Raw genomic sequence first — 17,672 nt, forward strand, 5'->3', positions numbered from 1 at the left:
TGCTCACGAGGCCTGCTTTACTAGAAGAAGTGAGTGTGGTTAAATGAACCCTGGTGACATTCCGACCCTTTAGCACAGTGTGGATGTACAGCTGCTCTCCCAGTTCACCTGGTAAACTCATTCCCACCTGATTTCCCAGTTGGTGAAGGGTTCATTGTTTATAGACTACAAAGCCAGTCTCCTGGGCTACTGAACTCACGAGCCACTGGGACCACGATGTGGAGGAGGAAGAAGGACCTGCCTGGCAAATAGAAAGAAGCAAGAGATTGAGATGCTTTTCTTTTCTTCATTTATGATGGTGTGCTGAGGAAGCAAGACATTCAACACTTTCTTTCTGGAAGTCCATATTTCTACCTGATCTATGAGTCTGAGTCAATGAATGGATTATGAATCGTGTCTGGGCAGTCTGGTCTCCCGGGACATTGGTTTTTCTTCTCTAAGCCGTTTATGTGTGTGTACGTGTGTGTACGTGCATGCATGCCTGTTTGTTTGTGTGTGTGTATGTGTTTACTATGGCTCATATGTGGAGGTCAGAACAACTTGTGGGTGTCAGTTCTCTTTTTACCATGTGGGTTCTGGGAATTGAACTCAGGTCATTAAGCTTGCTGGTAAGCATCTTTATCCATTAAGTCACCTTACTGGTCCTTTGTTATTGTTGTTGGTGGTGATGGTGGTGGTGGTATGGGGGGAGGGGGGGAGTGGGCGTGCATGCGCATTCTATTCTTTTGGCTACTCAATATGCCTAAGTATAAACAGCTTTGTAGGACATCCACTTACTCAACGGCAGGCTTTGACTTTGGGCACACAGTGAATCTGCCTGATTCTCCAGAAGCTCCATTGCCTGTGATAATGTGTTGACTTGCTCTGGAGTCATAAATGCCTATGGCATCTGGAGTAGAAAGTCCTTTGGCATCACTCAGGTCCAGGTGCAGGCCCAGCTCTCATTATTTGCCACCTATGCAACCGCATGCATACCACTCCATTCAGCCTCACATGCCTCCGTTCCGTATCTCCTAAGTGGAACTCATTATAACACTTAGGTGACAGGCTTGCCAAAAATTCAGCTTTGTAGAAGAACTTCGCAGCAAGTACTGAGGAGTCACTAGTGCTTGTTTGGCTTGAAAGATCTTAATGCATCCCCACTTTCCTTTACCTTTGCTTTCCATGGTTCCTCACAGTTGGTTCAATTTGACATGCTTAAATAAGGGAATGGACTCATAAACCTAATAAACCCACCCAGATGATTGAATCCCTCTCTGTTCTGTTACCTTTTGGTTTTGGCTGCATGCCCTCTGTTCATCCTCTCTTGAGAATGACTCAGACCTTTTCCTTTTGACAGTATATCCCCAGAATGAGAGACAATAGCAAACATTTTGGCTTTATTCATTGGAAAAGATAATAGCTTTTTTTTTTCTTTTTGGCTTCCTTATTTAGAGAATGATGGGTAATAGTTTAGAAAGCATTCAGCAAGGACCATGTGTGGATTGTATACCTGATTGGCTAGAGTCTTGAATTTTTATTGTTTTCTCTCTTAGCACAGGGGGAAGGGGGAAGAGGTTAGGGTGCAGGAGAGAAGCCTGGAGCACCAGACTCAGGCTGGCAGTTGCTACCACACCCCACTGTTGCTGCAGGTCACCGACTGATGGCATGGTGTTCATTTGCTCTCCCTTAAGGGGGCCAGAGGGCCTCAGTTCCCCAGGTTAACACAGGTAATTGGAAGGTGGATACTCTCTTAGAAATGTCTAATGATGACCCGTCTCTAGAAAAAGCATAATTAAATTAGTCACACCTTTATGAAATATTCTCGGGACCCCCAACTCAGCAAGGGCAGCTAGTTCAGTTTGTCCTCAGATTGGAAAGATTAAAACTGATCATAATGTATTAGTTGCAGCATTCCTAATAGAATAATGATTTGAACAAAACAGAAACTTCCTTTCTCACAGTTTAAAACCTGAAATTCGTCCTTTGGCCAAGCAGACAATTCTTTGCCTAATAGTTTAGGAACTTCATTTTTCCCCCTACCCTATGGTTCCTCCATCTTCAGCATTTGACTTTTAAGGGAAAGGGATTCATTTGCATGTATCAGGTGGGAGGAAAAGAGAACCTGAAGGGTTGGGAAGGGAATGTTTTTGTGGGACAGATCTGTTCTATTCTGTGGGCCAGAGCTCAGACACACGGCCACACCTAACTTCCAGGGCGGGTCTAGTTTTAACCTCTGGAAGAAAAGTACGTCTATTTGGCAAAGTAGCTAGTCTGTAATTCAAGAGCACTGTGACAGAAACCTACACAACTCTTGTTCTGTGCAAGACATTGCACTCAGTGCTCTAGCTACCTTAGTCGTGACTTCGTACGGCATATAATTCATTTCTTTAAAGCATGTAATTCAGTGATTTTTAAAAATATATTCAGAGTTATGTAACCATCACCATAATCAATTTTAGAGCATTTTCATCATCTTCCAAGTAAGCTTCAAATCCATTAATAATTCTTCATTGGCTTCCAGTCTTTATCCCAAACCTCCCAAAATTACCAGTCTAGTTTCTGTCTGTCTAGACTTCATTTGCTAAACATTTTATATAAATAGAGTGCCTGTGTTCTTTAATATAATTCTGCAATAGGCAGGCATGCTGTTGCTCCCATTTCTCAGATGAATTTGCAAAAGATTACATTGCTTTCGATGATTTACTGATTTGTTTAATCTTGCCCATTGTTGAAAATGCAACTTTGCTTGTTTGTTTGTTTCTTTCTTTCTTTCTGGGTGTCATGGCAACAAACCTTACCAAAGTGAGAGACACTTAGGAGTCAGAGAGCTCAAAGTTTAATGCCTGAACCCTCTACTCTCCAGGTACATACTGCTTAATCCTTCAGGCACCTCGGAGTCATCTTCTTTAAAATGGAAATAATAAACTGCATTTGCTGGAAGCATTCACTAAGCTTAACATACGTGAAACCTGATCTTACAGTCTTATGTAATTGATGACCTGCCAGCGTTAGCTGTGCTTGCGTAGAAGTGAAGCTTGCACCGTAACTGGGCTATAAATTACATCCTGTGTATGGACAGGAAAATGCCTTGTAATTTGTGGTCTACAGTAAGCTTATAACAATCCAGGAGTGCTTGAGAGACCCCAGGATGCTCTGATACAATGGGAATTAAGAAGAAAGGTAGCCATTCTCTCGGATAGACAGTCACAAGAAGAGCCTCGCCTATCAGCTTCTCATCTTAGTTGGGCAGAGCAGCTTGTTAGAGGGCCTGGCAAGAACCAGCTGAGCCAGTGCTGGTTTGAAGCTCCTTGGGAAAGAAGATAAGCTGGTTGAGTTTCTGTAGGCAAAGGGCCAATAATGAGGCTTCTAGCATAGCATCACGTCCTTCTCATTACTTTCTGCTCAGACATAGGTGTCGGAGCTATCTACCCAGGAACCAAAGGTATACTAGAGAGACCTGAGGAGGTAGGGGGAAAGGTGTACAGATAAGTGAAATGTGCTGCTGCTTCATTGAACCATTTCCTGTTTTACCTTGGCCTGAGCCATGTGGACATTAAAACCAAAGTGTGAGAGCGGAGAAGACAGAAGACACAGCAAGGAAGTTGTTTTAGGTGTGACACCCTAAGTTTTGTAGACGGAAGTGGCCATCAAAGAAAAGAGCAGGTCAAGGGCATTTGTTAGTGTTAAAATTGTTTCCTACAAACCAGTGTCTCAGCTACTTCCTAAGTCTAGGAACAAGAGACTTAACCCCTTTGGTGCTCCATTAAAAAAAAAAGTGTTGTTATGAGTACAACTTGTAAGAAGTCAATCTACAACCTGCATGATTCCAAGAGACCCCATTGACATATAGCAGTCAACAAACTTATATTTTAAAGGACCAGAGCTAAATGTCTTTTTAACTAAACTTTTTCAGTTTTACCTAGCATATACTTATTATTGAAATAATGAACTCCGTCAATTGTAGTATGAGAAGCCAAAGGTAATGCATAAATGAAAAGGCATATGTATGTTACGAGTAAGCTATGAGAACTAACATTTGAATGCCATGCTGTTTTCATGTGCTATAACACATTGTTGTAACTTTAATTTTTTCCAACCATTTATAAATTGTGAACATTTATGGAGCCTTGTAGATGGTATCATGGCAGACCATGCAACAGATTTAATCTATAGGCTATGGTTTGCAGTACATAAACTAAAAAAAAAAAATGTCCTCTACAGACATGCAGCTCATTATCCTGCTTATTGTAAAGACCAAAGAGAGTGCATGAAAATGAGCAATATAATGTCTAATCCTTACCAGAGCTCAGCAAATTATCTTCACTATTATTAGGTCTATAAAAAAATAAGATATAACCTTTCTATTTACCACTGACCTTTGGAATGAGAGGCAGTTATAGTTTGGTTGCTTATTCCTGTTTAATTGCAAATGAAACATTAAAATTTGAAAAGTAACTGGTTTGGGGGTTGGGAAGATGCCTCAGCCAGAGAACTGGAGTTTAATCCTGAGAATCCACATTTAGAAAAACTGAGCATGGTGTCATGCATTTTTTTATCTTGGCTCTGGGAAAGCAGAGACAGCAGATCCCTAGGGATTACCAACTGGTCAACCTAGCCTACTTGAAAAGCTCTAAGCCTGTGAAGAGACCCTATCTCAAAAGAGCAAACAAAAAAAAAAAACCACCAAGAAACAAACAAACAAAACAAAACAAAACAAAACAAAAACAAACTTCACAATAACAACAGCAAAAAAACAAGGTTGATAGTATCTGCAGAATGACACCTGAGATCATCCACTTCCATGCTTACACGTAGAAATAATTAGGCTTTTTCTTTTCTATTTCACAGCTGCTTTGTTAGCTGATAGATATTTCTTTATTGTTTGATCTATGCTACTTTGTGCTTCAGGGCTGAAGGAAATTGGGTCTTTTTTGTCAGAGTTTTCACTAGTTCAGAAAGCGATTATGTGTACTTCATGGGCACACAGGACTTTTCCTTACTTTTTATTTTAACCTTTAAAGCTTAATATTTATGCTGTATCATGTCCACACTATGTATCATAGTGTTACATCTTGTACAGTTTCTAATTTATACATATAGAAAATTCAGATTGTATGTGTGTATGTATCCTCAGATGGCTTTAAATGATGACACTGACAAAGCTTTGAGCCCATTATGCTAGGCAGAGAACAAATACATCCCAGTGTAAAACTGGAGTTGACTAGAATGGCATAGGCATTATTCACACATGAATTGACACTCTGGTTTCTACTTTTGGGTAGACAGGAAACAAGATATTTTATATTTTTAATTTCATAAAAATAAAGCAGTAGAATAAGATAGTATTGTGTCATTTTATAGACAAGGAAATAGGGTTCAATTCAGAGACATTAAGCAACCTGCAAAGGTCACTTGAATGAATCAGAACTGTCTAACTATAAAGCATATGACATTTTCTGCCACAGCCTTCCTTGCGTTGAAAAGTTCATAGAAATGGATTGTTTTTCTTTGGTATTCCCAAACCTTTGTTTGGTTGTTTCTTTGATGATATTTTTATGGAAAGGATTTCTTTGTGTAGCCCTGGCTGTCCTGGAACTAGCTCTGTAAACCAGCCTGGTCTCAAACTCACAGAGATCTATCTACCTGCCTCTCTCTCCCCTGAATATTGGCATTAAAGGAATGTGCCACCACTTCCCCAAGCTCCTAAACTCCTTTTTTAAAAAAAAAAATTTCTTTTTATTAATTATAGTTTATTCACTTTGTATCCTAGCTGTATGTAGCCCCTTCCTCCTTCATCTCCTCCCATGCCCCTTCCCCAGTCCACCTCCTCCCCTTCCTTCTGACTCTAGCTATCAGGGTCTCATCAGGACTGGCTGCATTGTCTTCCTCTGTGGCCTGGTAAAGCTGCTTCCCTATCGGGGGAAGGTGATCAAAGAGCCAGCCACTGAATTCATGTCTGAGACAGTCCCTCTTCTCATTACTAGGGAACCCACTACCATGGGCTACATCTGTGCAGGTTCTAGGTTATCTCCATGCATGGTCCTTGGTTGTAGTATCAGTCTCAAAAAAGGCCTCTTTGCCCAGATTTTTTGGTTCTGGTATTCTTGTGGAGCTCCTGTCCCTTCCAGGTCTTTCTATCTCCCCCTTCTTTCATAAGATTCCCTGCACTCTGCCCAAAGTTTGGCTCTGAGTCTCAGCATCTGCTTTGATACCCTGCTGGGTAGAATCTTTCAGAGGTCCTCTGTGGTAGGCTTCTGTCCTGTTCCCTTTTTTCTCCCTCCTCTGATGTCCATCTCCTTTGTCTTTCTGAATGAGGAATGGTCATCTTACCCGGGGTCCTCCTCCTTGCTTAGCTTCTTTAGGTGTACAGTTTTTAGTATGTTTATCCTATGTTATATGTCTAATATCCACTTATAAGTGAGTATATACCATTTGTGTCTTTCTGCTTCTGGGATACCTCACTCAGGATGATTTTTTTTCTAGATCCCACCATCTGCCTGCAAATTTCATGATTTCTTTGTTTTTAATTGCTAAGTAGTATTCGATTGTGTACAACAATTTCTGTATCCATTCCTCAGCTGAGGAACATCTGGGTTGTTTACAGCTTCTGGCTATTGCAAATAAAGCCGCTACAAACATGGTTGAACAAATGTCCTTGTTGTGTACTTGAGCATCTTTTGGATATATGCCTAGGAGTGGTATAGCTGGATCTTGAGGAAGCACTATTCCTAATTGTCTGAGAAAGCGCCAAATTGATTTCCAAAGTGGTTGTACAAGTTTACATTCCCACCATCGATGGAGGAGGGTTCCCCTTTCTCCACATCCTCTCCAGCAGGTATTGTCACTTGAGTTTTTGATCTTTGCCATTCTGATAGGTGTAAGGTAAAATCTTGGGGTTGTTTTAATTTACATTTTCCTGATGACTAAGGATATTGAGCATTACTTTAAGTGTTTTTCTGCCATTTGGTATTCCTTTATTGAGAATTCTGTTTAGCTTTGTACCCTTTTTTTTTTTATTTGATTACTTGATTTGTTGCTTTTTTAACTTCTTGAGTTCTTTATATATTTTAGATATCAGCCCTCTGTCAGATATAGGGGTTGGAGAAGATGCTTTCCAAGTCTGTAAGCTGTCATTTTCTTCTGACAACAGTGTCCTTTGCTTTACAGAAGCTTTTCAGTTTCATGAGGTTTTATTTGTTTGTTTGTTTGGTTGGTTGGTTGGTTGGTTGGTTGGTTTTGGCTTGGTTTGGTTTTCATCACTCAGACCTGGGTTCTTAAGTGCTAAATCAATAAGAGTTTCACTTCTGCAGGGTTACTTGATTAAAGCCCTCTCCATAGCACCTTTGAACAGGCTTCTCACCTTAGAGCATGTCCTGGTTATTCCCCCTCATCTGTGTTAGCCCATTTTGTGTGACTATACTAGTACCTGAGATTAGGTACTTAAAAAAAGTTATTGCCAGTCATGGTGGCACAGGTCTTTAATCCCAGTACTTAGGAGGCAGAGGCAGGTGGGTTTCTGTGAGTTCAAGGCTAGCCTGATCTACAAATCCAGTCTAGGACAGCCAGGGCTGTTATACAGAGAACCTCTCTCTTGAAAAATCTTTTAAAAAAAAGTTATCTTTTCTATAGTCTGTGAGTCCAGGATCAAGGTTTTGCCTCTGGGGAGGACATTGCTGCTGTATCTGCACAGGCAGAAGGTGCTGGGCTGGCTTTTATGGCACAGCTTTTCCTCTAGTCACTAACCCACCATTCAACACAGACATTAATTTCTCCATAAGCCTTCTTTAATCACCCTCTAACCGACTCTACTGCTACACCATTGGGGTTTGGTCTTCACCAGATGAATTTTATAGGATACATTCAGGCCATTTTAGTTTTCCATGTCCATTTAAGACTCGAAATAAAGGGCACTAGAAACATTACCTAATAGATATGAATGCTTGCTCTGTACTTGGGAAGATCTTAGTTCAAATCTTCACTACCCACGTTATGAACTGAGCCCAGCTATGTATGCCCAACTTACAGCTTAGTGAGGGGCCTTGACTCCAGAAGTAAGCAGCAAGAAGGACGCTAGGTGTCCTGTTGTAGCCTCGACATGGCTCTGCATCCCACATACTCATATGCATGCACAACGCAACACATATGTAACATAACACACACAGAGAAAGCAGAAAACAGAGAGATACAGTGACAGAGGCACACAGAGACAGAACAGTGAGAAAGAGAGAGAATGAGAATTATTTCATTTTCCAAGAAGCTGTAATGACCTCACAGTCCCCAGTCTTCCACCTACCCCAGGCTGTTAGGTACCGCTCACCAGAGATTACATGTTATTACATGTTATGCCGCTGTAAAGTTGCACATTGCCCTCCTGTCACTTCCTCTCAGGATAGGAGGATCTGACTTTGACTGCTTTGTTTTGCTAATTCTCAGTGTTCTTATAAAGTGCCCTGGACATATCAGGTAGGCTCTTAATAAATAATCACAGAAGGAATATTCTTAAAATGACTGAGAACCCGAGCTAAAACTTGGGCAAAGAAATACATTAAAGTTTGTCTTCTCTAAAGATCCTATGTCAATAGATGCGTCAAGTAATGGTAAAGTGAAGGAAATAAGCTATTATTTGTGAAGTCTTTTTTTTATATATATAATCTGCTAGAAAATAAAGAGAACACACATACACCCCCAGTAAAATTTGTACCAGTGATATATTGCTTATATAGTAATTTCTATAAATACATGTGTATTTAGTGAGTATGAATGCCTGAGAGTAGACTATCCCAATTTTATAGGTGTTCTATAGATTGCTGAATAATCAGCAAAATGTTAAAGTCCATTTCCATTCTCCAGTTTGGCTGACCAATCTCACTGAATTACACAGTTGCTCTGAATCTCCTTAATCCTAAAGCCATTTCCCTTCTGGAGGCATGAAAGCTTTCTTAGAAGAGAATTAGCATTTACTAAGAGCTTTTATGGTGTACTAGATACTTAGCAGAAGTGATCTCATTTAATCCTTAGACATTTGCACAAGCCAGGAAGTCCTGACCCCAAAAGAAAGTGGATCAGGTCAAAAGCAGGTCAAGATTTTTATTTTTTTTTAAGAAAACAGGAAATCCTTACTAGTGAGGGGTGAATGTCATAAGTAGGCAATGTCTGAGTTAATAAATATTGTTAAATTTAGTTATATTTTTTATAGAGGACCACACTAGATTAATTTATTGCTACTAAGACATTGTGCCCATTAATATGGTATTTTCTACAAAGTAGAGGCTTTCTAGATAACTCAGAACACAGCTTTCCTCTTTCCATCTCCCAGCTTTGCTATATATGAAGAGCTTTCTTTAATTTGTTTTATGACAGGAACAATATTGAACATCTCTTCTCAAATTTCATATTTTGGGGACCAAAAGCATTACAAAAAAATAAACCTTTATAGTTCAACAGATTTATCAACTTTATCCTCACCAATATATAAAGAGATAATAGCAAAAACAATAGGAATGAAAAATAAACAGGAGAAAGGATACAGTCTTATAACAGAAGGCATTTTTTTTCTAGGTGAGAAAATGCTGTAGCCTATGAAGTATTCTCACGCTTTGGACCACAAAGGTCAGGGATCAGTGTCTAGGAGTCACTGCAAATGTGTACGGACTTTGAAGTCATACAGATCTTGCTTTAAATCTCAGCCCACTAATTCCTTTGTGTCAGAATTGAAGCAAATTGCTTGATTTTTCTGAAGGGCAGGTGCCTCATACTTTATATGGATTTGGTGCCTGACCTGTGTGTATTTCTGAAGGATATTACAAAAAACTGCGTGGAATCAGAGAATTAGGATGACAGAAGTTGGCTATTTCATGATTCTCAATGATTCTAATTGTCTATAGTCTTCTAGGTGCCAGTGCCTTCTATTCTCATTCTTCCATTACTATTCTTCTGAAGGTGCCAGAAAAAACTGTCCAGGATCTTCTCCTGGATCCCACCAGTTCTTGTTTTTTTAAGGAGTGTAACAGCATCCTCTACTCAACATTCTCGCTATGTGCATGCCAGTGTCTAAGAACAGTTACACTTGATTGGAAGTTCACCCTATTCCAGTATGCCTTCACCTTAACTGGTTATATCTCCAACAGTCCCATTTTGAAATGAAGTCATACTGAGATATTGTGCATAAGGAATCAAATGTGTAATATTGGTTAGGGGGGCAAAATTGAACCAATAATAGCCAACCTTGAGGAATTATTCTGCCCAGTCAAACACAAAGAGATGCTGAGTACACTGTGAAATGTCTGTAAAGAACCAAAAGAATGCAAGTATAAGATGGTTATTTTCTTAAGAAATTTAATAGTTAAGAAAACTATTAACTGAGAAATTTTTGTTACAAGAATAAAGTGATTTGTACAAATATGTGAAACCAAGATGTTTTGTTCACTTTGTTTTTTGACACAGGGTTTCTCTGTATAGCCCTGGCTATCTTGGAACTTGCTCTGTGGATAAGACTGGCCTAAAACTTAGAGTAATACTGCCTCCTGAATGCTAGGAGGCAAAACCAAGAAATTTTAAAGTCAGGACTTTCATCACATTCACTTCACAAATACAAGTGTTATGTGGTTCAATCACAGATAAAAGAGGCCAGGACTTTGGCCTCACAGAGCAAGTCCAGAGTGGATTGGGGGGAAGGCAGAGGTAAAGAGAGGAACAGAGGATGCTGTGCTGTCTCACTCTCCACTGGGGAGGAAGGACTCCCACCTGCAGTAAAGAAACAGATCCTGAGTGAAATGAGATCCACTGTAGGAAGCTCCAGAGGATGTGCTGGGGGCTGACTATGACCGAAGTATAGATAAGAGATTATAGAAAGGTATTAGTCAAAGCAAGTAATTGAGAAGGGAAGTGAGGAAATCTTACGGAAGATGATAGTTATATAAATGAGGGAGATAAGGATAGAGGTGGGAAAGAGTCAAGATATATTTTGAAGACAACATCTCATGATACATAAGGTTTGGGGTATAAGGTGAGAAGAGACAGGATTATCTCCCAGGTTTTGACCAAGTGGGAAAGTGATTATATTGTTTATTGAAAAGTTCCTCACCAAGAGGTGGAAGAGATACTAAGGAACTTCCATGCAAGCATGAAGACCTGGGTGCCACACTCAGAATCCATGTGATATAGCAAAATATGATCTTCCAGTACTAGGAAGGGAGAGGTAGACACAGCCCCTGGAGCTTGCCAGTCAGCCACCCTAACCTTATTCAGCAAGCTCCAGTGTAATCAAGTTAATGAGAGGCCCTGTTTCAAAAAAAAAAAAAAAAAAAAAAAAAAAAGGAGGGGTCCAGTGCATGGCTCACATGTGCACACACAAAGATATAGAGCGTATTTGGTGAGGAAACTAAGAGTTTGGTTTTAATCAGTCAAGTGGGAAAGCTTAGACATGGTTGTGGGTAGATATGAGAGTCTAGAGGGTGAGGCACAGATGCCAGTGGACTGTGTGTCCTTACAAGTAACTGTAACCAAAGGGGTCTAGTGCTAAATGGTGGGGGACTTTCTGTTTGGAAGGTTGACTTGTAGAAGACTCAGTTGAGAATACTTAGAAGAACAGACTAATGGGTGCTGCAGAGATGATTCAGTTGTATGAGTGCTATCTGCACAAACATGAGGATCTAAGTTCACCTTTCTACCACTCAAGTTAAAAGGTGTGATCCCACAGTCCTGTAACGTCAGCACTGTGGAACACAGCGGCAGGAGGATTACTGGTGTTTACTGGATGCCAGCCCATTTCCAGATTCAGTGAGAGACCTTGGCTTAGAGGGACAGGCAGTGGTAATAGAGCAGGGCGCCTGATGCCCCAGTATGGTTTTCAGGCACATGTGCATGTGTGCTGCATGCTCACACACCCCACGCATACACACTCACAATTTAAAAAGTAGAGTGGGCACGTACAATGTAGAAAAATCAAGGAGTCTGGGAAACAAGAGGAGATTAATGCAGTAAGGTGGTGGTTGATTCTGCCAACTGCTTGGCAGGGCTCACATAAACAGAACAACAAATTGTCCATTGAATTTCGTCAATGACGATGTCATCATTTACCTTATTAAGAGCAATCTTCGTGGAGCAGTGACAATAAAGTCAACCAAGGAAAGAACAAATGTGAGGAAGTAGACACACCAGTGTATTAGCTGCTGCTTTTATTTCCTACAAGCTGTGGGTGTAGTAGCTAGAAAATGGGCTCCGAAGTCTTAACCTTCGATTGTAATTCTGACTGCCACGTGTGAATACATCACCTCATCTTTCTAGCCATGGTGTTCTCATCTTCTAGAGGTAGCATAGTGTATTTCAAAAAGGTGTTGTTGCCAGAAGAGGGGTTAAGTGAGAAATGTGACTTTTAGTGGATCACCAGTCCAGGTTAAGGACCCAGTAAATATTAGCACTATCACTCATGTTATATAAGCTGTGTATTTATACACGCCTACTTGTGTAACTATAACCCTCTATATAATTCATTATGTCTGAGAATAATTGGTGACATGAGGTGATAATTACGAATGGATTTATATAAAGGGTTGATTACTCATCACAGGGAGGCTAAGAAATATGTGGAAGTTATAAATGCTCATCTGTATTACTATTTCATGGGGTATGCCAATGGAAAAGCTAAGTGACGGGAAGAATGGACAAAAAAAGAAATGGCTTCTGGGGGGTGGCAGGATGGCCAGGCAGGTAAGGGCAGTTGCCGCCAGATCTGATGACAGTAGTTTAATCCCTAGAATCCATACAATAGAAGAGGAGAATGGACTTCCTGGGGCTGTCCTCTGACTTTGGCACATGCACCATGGCATGAGTGCACAAAAATAAATAAATCAATGTTACTAAAAAAGGAAGTATTGGGAGATTTGAGAGGACCACAGCAAGTCAAAGAGGCAGAAAAATCATAGGAAGAATGGGAAGCAAACTACCCCAGGCAGTATGTGGCTAACTCCCACCCACAGGAAGTAGCCACAGAGCTTGAAAACATAGTTTCATCTGCTCTTTGCTAACATGGTGTTTATACCTGGCTTTGTTTATGAGCTTAGCTGCTGATGTCTCTCCACACCCTCAGTTGTTTTGCGTACATTTGCTTCTACAGTGCCTAATATGGATGCATTTATGTGTGTGTGCATGTGTGTATATGAATATGGAGACCTAAGGCTACTGTCAGTTGTCTTCCTCATTACTTTCCACAACTGAACCTATAGATCACCAGTATAGCTAATACAGCTAGTCTGCTTGCTCTGGGAACTCTCTTGTCTCTAGAGCTGGAATGGCAGGCGGGCTGCTACAACCACCTTCCATTTGCATGGGCTCTGGGCACCCAACACCTGGTTCTCATACTTGCTCTGCAATTGTCTTGACTGTTGACCCATTTTTCTTAGCCCCAAGATAGCAGTTTTTAATAGCAACAATAATAGCAGTTTTTAATAGCAACAACAATAATTTATGCTGACTTCAGAGAAGTTGGACAAGAGAAATGCCTGTCTCCCCTAGCACACCTTGACTTAATGACAGGAAGTAATGGGTCCATGCGAAAGTTCATTTGTTTTTATGGTTTTGGTGGCAGATGTTCATTTGAAATAAAGTCAAAGGACATCAATTGAGCATCAGAGCAGTTAGGAAATGTACCCTAAATATGCTTTCCTAGACTGGTAAGTTCACTTGACTACTGATGGAGTAGAAATCAGTGAGCTTAGCTGATTGGAGTAGAAAGAAGAGGTGACGCAGACAGAAAGGCTAAATGACCGGATTGGGCAGCCAAAGCAGGGCTGCTGTGGCCTTCTATTCTCTCTAGAAAGCCTGCATCCTAGTGATGATTGGCAGCCTGATTAACAGACATCCCTGGATTTTCCTCTTTCATATCATCTAGGAAGACTTCCTGGCGAAGAACAGCTGACATTTAAAAGACACTTGGGAGAAAAGAAAAGTCATGCATAAACATTCCCAATAGAAGTGTGGTAGGGACATTACTACCCGTCTGTGCACACGCGTTACAAAAAACGGGCTACTATTTTTTTCTGAAATACTCTGCTTGATTTTTTTTGAGGGAGGCCTGGGTGTACCATACCCATTCTATAGATAAAACAATGGCTTCTATAATCAGTTACTGAGAGAGCTGAAACTTTTTTAAAAAAATTAATCACCAAACCTACCATCTTATTGTGTCTACAAAAGATCGGCATCAACAAAGGCGTCCATTGCCCATCAGTTTAATACAAATGTTTCCTATGGTAGGGCAGCATGTGGGAGTGTGGGTTCTGAACTAAACAGTCTAGGGAATAACTCCACTTCTGCTGGGTAGTTGATAAGTGATCCTGTCTAGAAGATTGGTTACTCTCTCCGAATCCTGTTTTGTTTTTTCCATCTGTAATAAATATTTTTAATGTTAGAACCCACTTCATAGGAGCATTCTAAAGATTAAATGAACTAATACATGCTAAGCATTTCGAAAACTGCTTGGCATGTGTGCTCAATAGATAGTTGTCATTATTATCCAAAATGTACTTTTCTAGAGAACTGATACCCAAGGATCCTAAGGAAATCAAACTAACCTTGTCAGGGGAAAGACAAAAGGCTCCATCATGATGCTAACCTACAATCTTCCTTTTAACAATTCTTGTTTAATAGTGTCATTTCCCACTTTCATATCTTATAATTTTTAGGGCTTCCATTCTTTGGGGACAGCATAGAAGGATAGAAAGACTTTGTGCTTAACATCAGAAGACCTGGGCTTAGATTCAAGTTCCTGTCATTCCTAGGAATTATGAACTCTGAGCAACTCATTTATCTTTCTTGCCACAATGTCTTTATAGGCACAGGGAGCAGGACAGATTTGTTAATCTCTAGGACTACCTGTTTCCTCCAAGTTCAGGAGCACCAAAAGTCCCTTGGCCTCTGATCTCTGGCATTTGGTGGTTCTGAAACCTTCCTAGTCACCGAGAGACTCATCGGGGTGAAAGTATTGGGTGTACATACTATGCCAATGCAGCGCTGGGTCTTTACAGAACTGCTGTAAAAATCAGCCTCAAATAGCACAGGTATATGTGTATGTGCCCTGATTCAGGGTCTCTCCTCCACATTTGGCTGTTTCTGCCTTCTCCCCTCTGGTTTGGGTGGATCCACCTTAACAAGGTATAGGGGAACACAAGCGGAGAATGAGAGTGCAGTATGGATGGTGGGAAAGCATCTTATTGGTCAGTACTGGTACATCCCAAACACCAATTACTGTCACTGCCTCTGAAGCTGTTATGTTCTTCAGGATGAGTTACAAGGAAATACATGGACCCAGCCAGCAAGGATGCTGCATGGTCACCCCTGTGATGTAAAATATGAGCGTCTAGGAGAGGCTGTTTTATAATTCATCAGGTTCTGCTAGTGAGTTCTGCCGGAGTCTTAGTTATCAAGGCAAGTGTGAACCGGACAGGAGACTGGGAGAATCTAGTACCTAGGAAACGGGGAAGCCGCGCTCAGTGCCTCCTGCCTCCTCCCTGCTTTGTTCCCTAAATTTGTGCTCGGTAAGTTTCCTGGCTTGACAGCCAATTGTTGTTGAATAAGATTGGCAAATATAGCGGTAGCTTGGGATATGCATTTGCTGTCAGAAGTCTGTGTGTCAGGGTTTGAGCTTCTGACAAATTCTACAATTTCCCTTTAATGAGCAACCTAGCTTAAAAGATGAAACAGAATCCGAAGAATCAATTATTCACCTTGATCCTTGGAAGGCTGCTTTCCGTGGTTGCTAAAGTTTCTCGGGTTTCATTCTGTCAGTTTCATTTGCTGGGTGAGCTTGGAAAAGAACAAGTCTCTTTGTCACAAAATTGTTTTTCTTAGCTGCCAAAACGAGGTATGTACGGAGAGGTTTATCCATCCCCACCCCCCAACTGACTCTCCCCTGAGGTCCGTAAATCTTCAAACAGACTGTTCGCCTGCTTACCCGGCTCCGACCGAGCTGAACCTGTGCAAGGCGAGATTCAAATTGCAATCTTTTGTGTGAAGAGAACCGAGGGGCTGTGAATAACTGGCATTGTGGAGATTATTGTAAAACACAGTATGGTGGTCGTCTCTGCAGTTTGCTAGGCTAGAATCAGATTTGCATTTGCCGTGTCTGTTGATGATCGGGGAGAGAGAGAGAGAAAGAGCCCACATCATTCCCGCAGGACAGAAAGATGCAGAAGGCATGCCTGGGATCTGTGTAACTTGTGGCTGTTTGCTCGAGTTTCCTCTTCCTGAAGCTCTATTGTAGATGTCTAGATGTGTTCCATATCCAGGTTCCAGGTCCTGGCTTTACAGAACGTGTGCTAACTCCTAGCCTGTGAACTGTACAGTATCGTTTCCTTTCAAGGATTTTTTTGTTTTTGTTTAGTTTTCCTATATTCCTTTCTGTTGTGGGGTTTTGCCTCTGCCCAAATCTCTTGGAAACCAACAGCTTGCTGTACTTTTTTTTTTTTTAAGAAGCAGATTTAACTGTAGTGTCATATGCATATTATATATAGAGAGGAATAGCAAGGACATTTTCTCAACTGTTTCAAGTGTGTCCGGCTTGTGGACGTCTGCTTTCTTTCACCTGCAAGAAGCTACTGTCTTCGGATCCCTCCTTTTCTGGGCAAAGTGTTTACCTTGTACAATGAAAGCACCCCCTCTTTCTAGGCAGACTACAGAGCTGACAGAAATGCTCTCTTTATCCTCACGGAGGGCAGTTTGCTTCAGCATCTCTCTGAAATGGGAATGCACGCCTTTTTATTTCATCAGAAAACTTGACTTCTCGGCTTCTCCCTAATAAATGTAGTAAGTTACTGGAGCCGTCACACCGCCCATAAAGTTGTGTCACCTCTCCCAGGGCTCCTTCTGACTGCTCCGAAAGACCTGGAAAATTTGGTGTTACAGAATATGTTTCTTTCCACAGAAACATTTCTCTCCCATACTTTTTTCCTTCCACGAATAGGCTTTCTATATTTTTCCATCTCTCTGAGTAAGTTCTGGTTAAAGAGCAGAGGGGCGATGTGTTGTGGTTGGCACTTAGGATGTGTAATCTGAGACTCAGTTTCTAATCTGCAATCGGGTGTCCCAGGAGGGGTCTGTAAAATTTCTTTGTGCAGCTCAAAGCCTCTGGGCTTTCACAGTAATGATTCAGGTAGGAAAACCAGAAAATCACTGCAGATATAAATGAACATCTGTGTTTAATGGTGCAGCCAGCCCATGACATTTTATAAAGCTCAGGACACATGGCTAACGGTTCTTAAAAGCGTGAGTCTACCTTACTGCCAAGAAAAATAGAGCTGTGAAGCGATATGTATTATACATTGAGTTTTATTGTGACACATTTTTAAAAATGACACACCAGAATCCAGACTTGATTATGCAGTGTCCGTGTTTCAATTTGTTTGGCTTTATGGAGAAACAAACCGATGTGCCAATCTTAGGAAACTGAGTTTCTTCTCATCTGGTGATGGTTTTTCCATCTTTTCCACCCACAAAAGATGAGCTCTATTTATAAAAACAAAAGACAATTTAGCATGAGTTATTCACAATTACATTTATAGCCAGAGGGGCTGGCATGTGGCTTAGCTGGCAGAGCGCTTGCTTAGCATGCTCTGGGGTTGGTCACCAGGACAGCATAAACCCAGCATGCTGAGGCACACCTGTAATTCCAACAGTTGGGAGCTGGAGGCAGGAGG

General features: G+C 41.0%; 1 protein-coding gene across 30 annotated transcripts in view; it reads left to right on the top strand.

Annotated features, from left to right (window-relative positions):
* Dlg2 (discs large MAGUK scaffold protein 2) overlaps positions 1-17,672 on the top strand; it is a 1,917,798-nt gene that overhangs the window by 1,706,717 nt on the left and 193,409 nt on the right. Inside the window, exon 1 of one of the 30 annotated variants that reach the window (XM_021646703.2) lies at positions 15,246-15,515. The exons of the other annotated variants lie outside the window; for them this stretch is intronic. The gene's annotated coding sequence lies outside the window, so the exon portion shown is untranslated. Of the gene's footprint in view, positions 1-15,245; positions 15,516-17,672 lie in introns of those variants that run through there. 30 annotated transcript variants of the gene reach the window in all.

This window comes from Meriones unguiculatus, chromosome 14 (genome assembly GCF_030254825.1).
Source record: "Meriones unguiculatus strain TT.TT164.6M chromosome 14, Bangor_MerUng_6.1, whole genome shotgun sequence".
Classification (NCBI taxonomy): Eukaryota; Metazoa; Chordata; class Mammalia; order Rodentia; family Muridae; genus Meriones; species Meriones unguiculatus.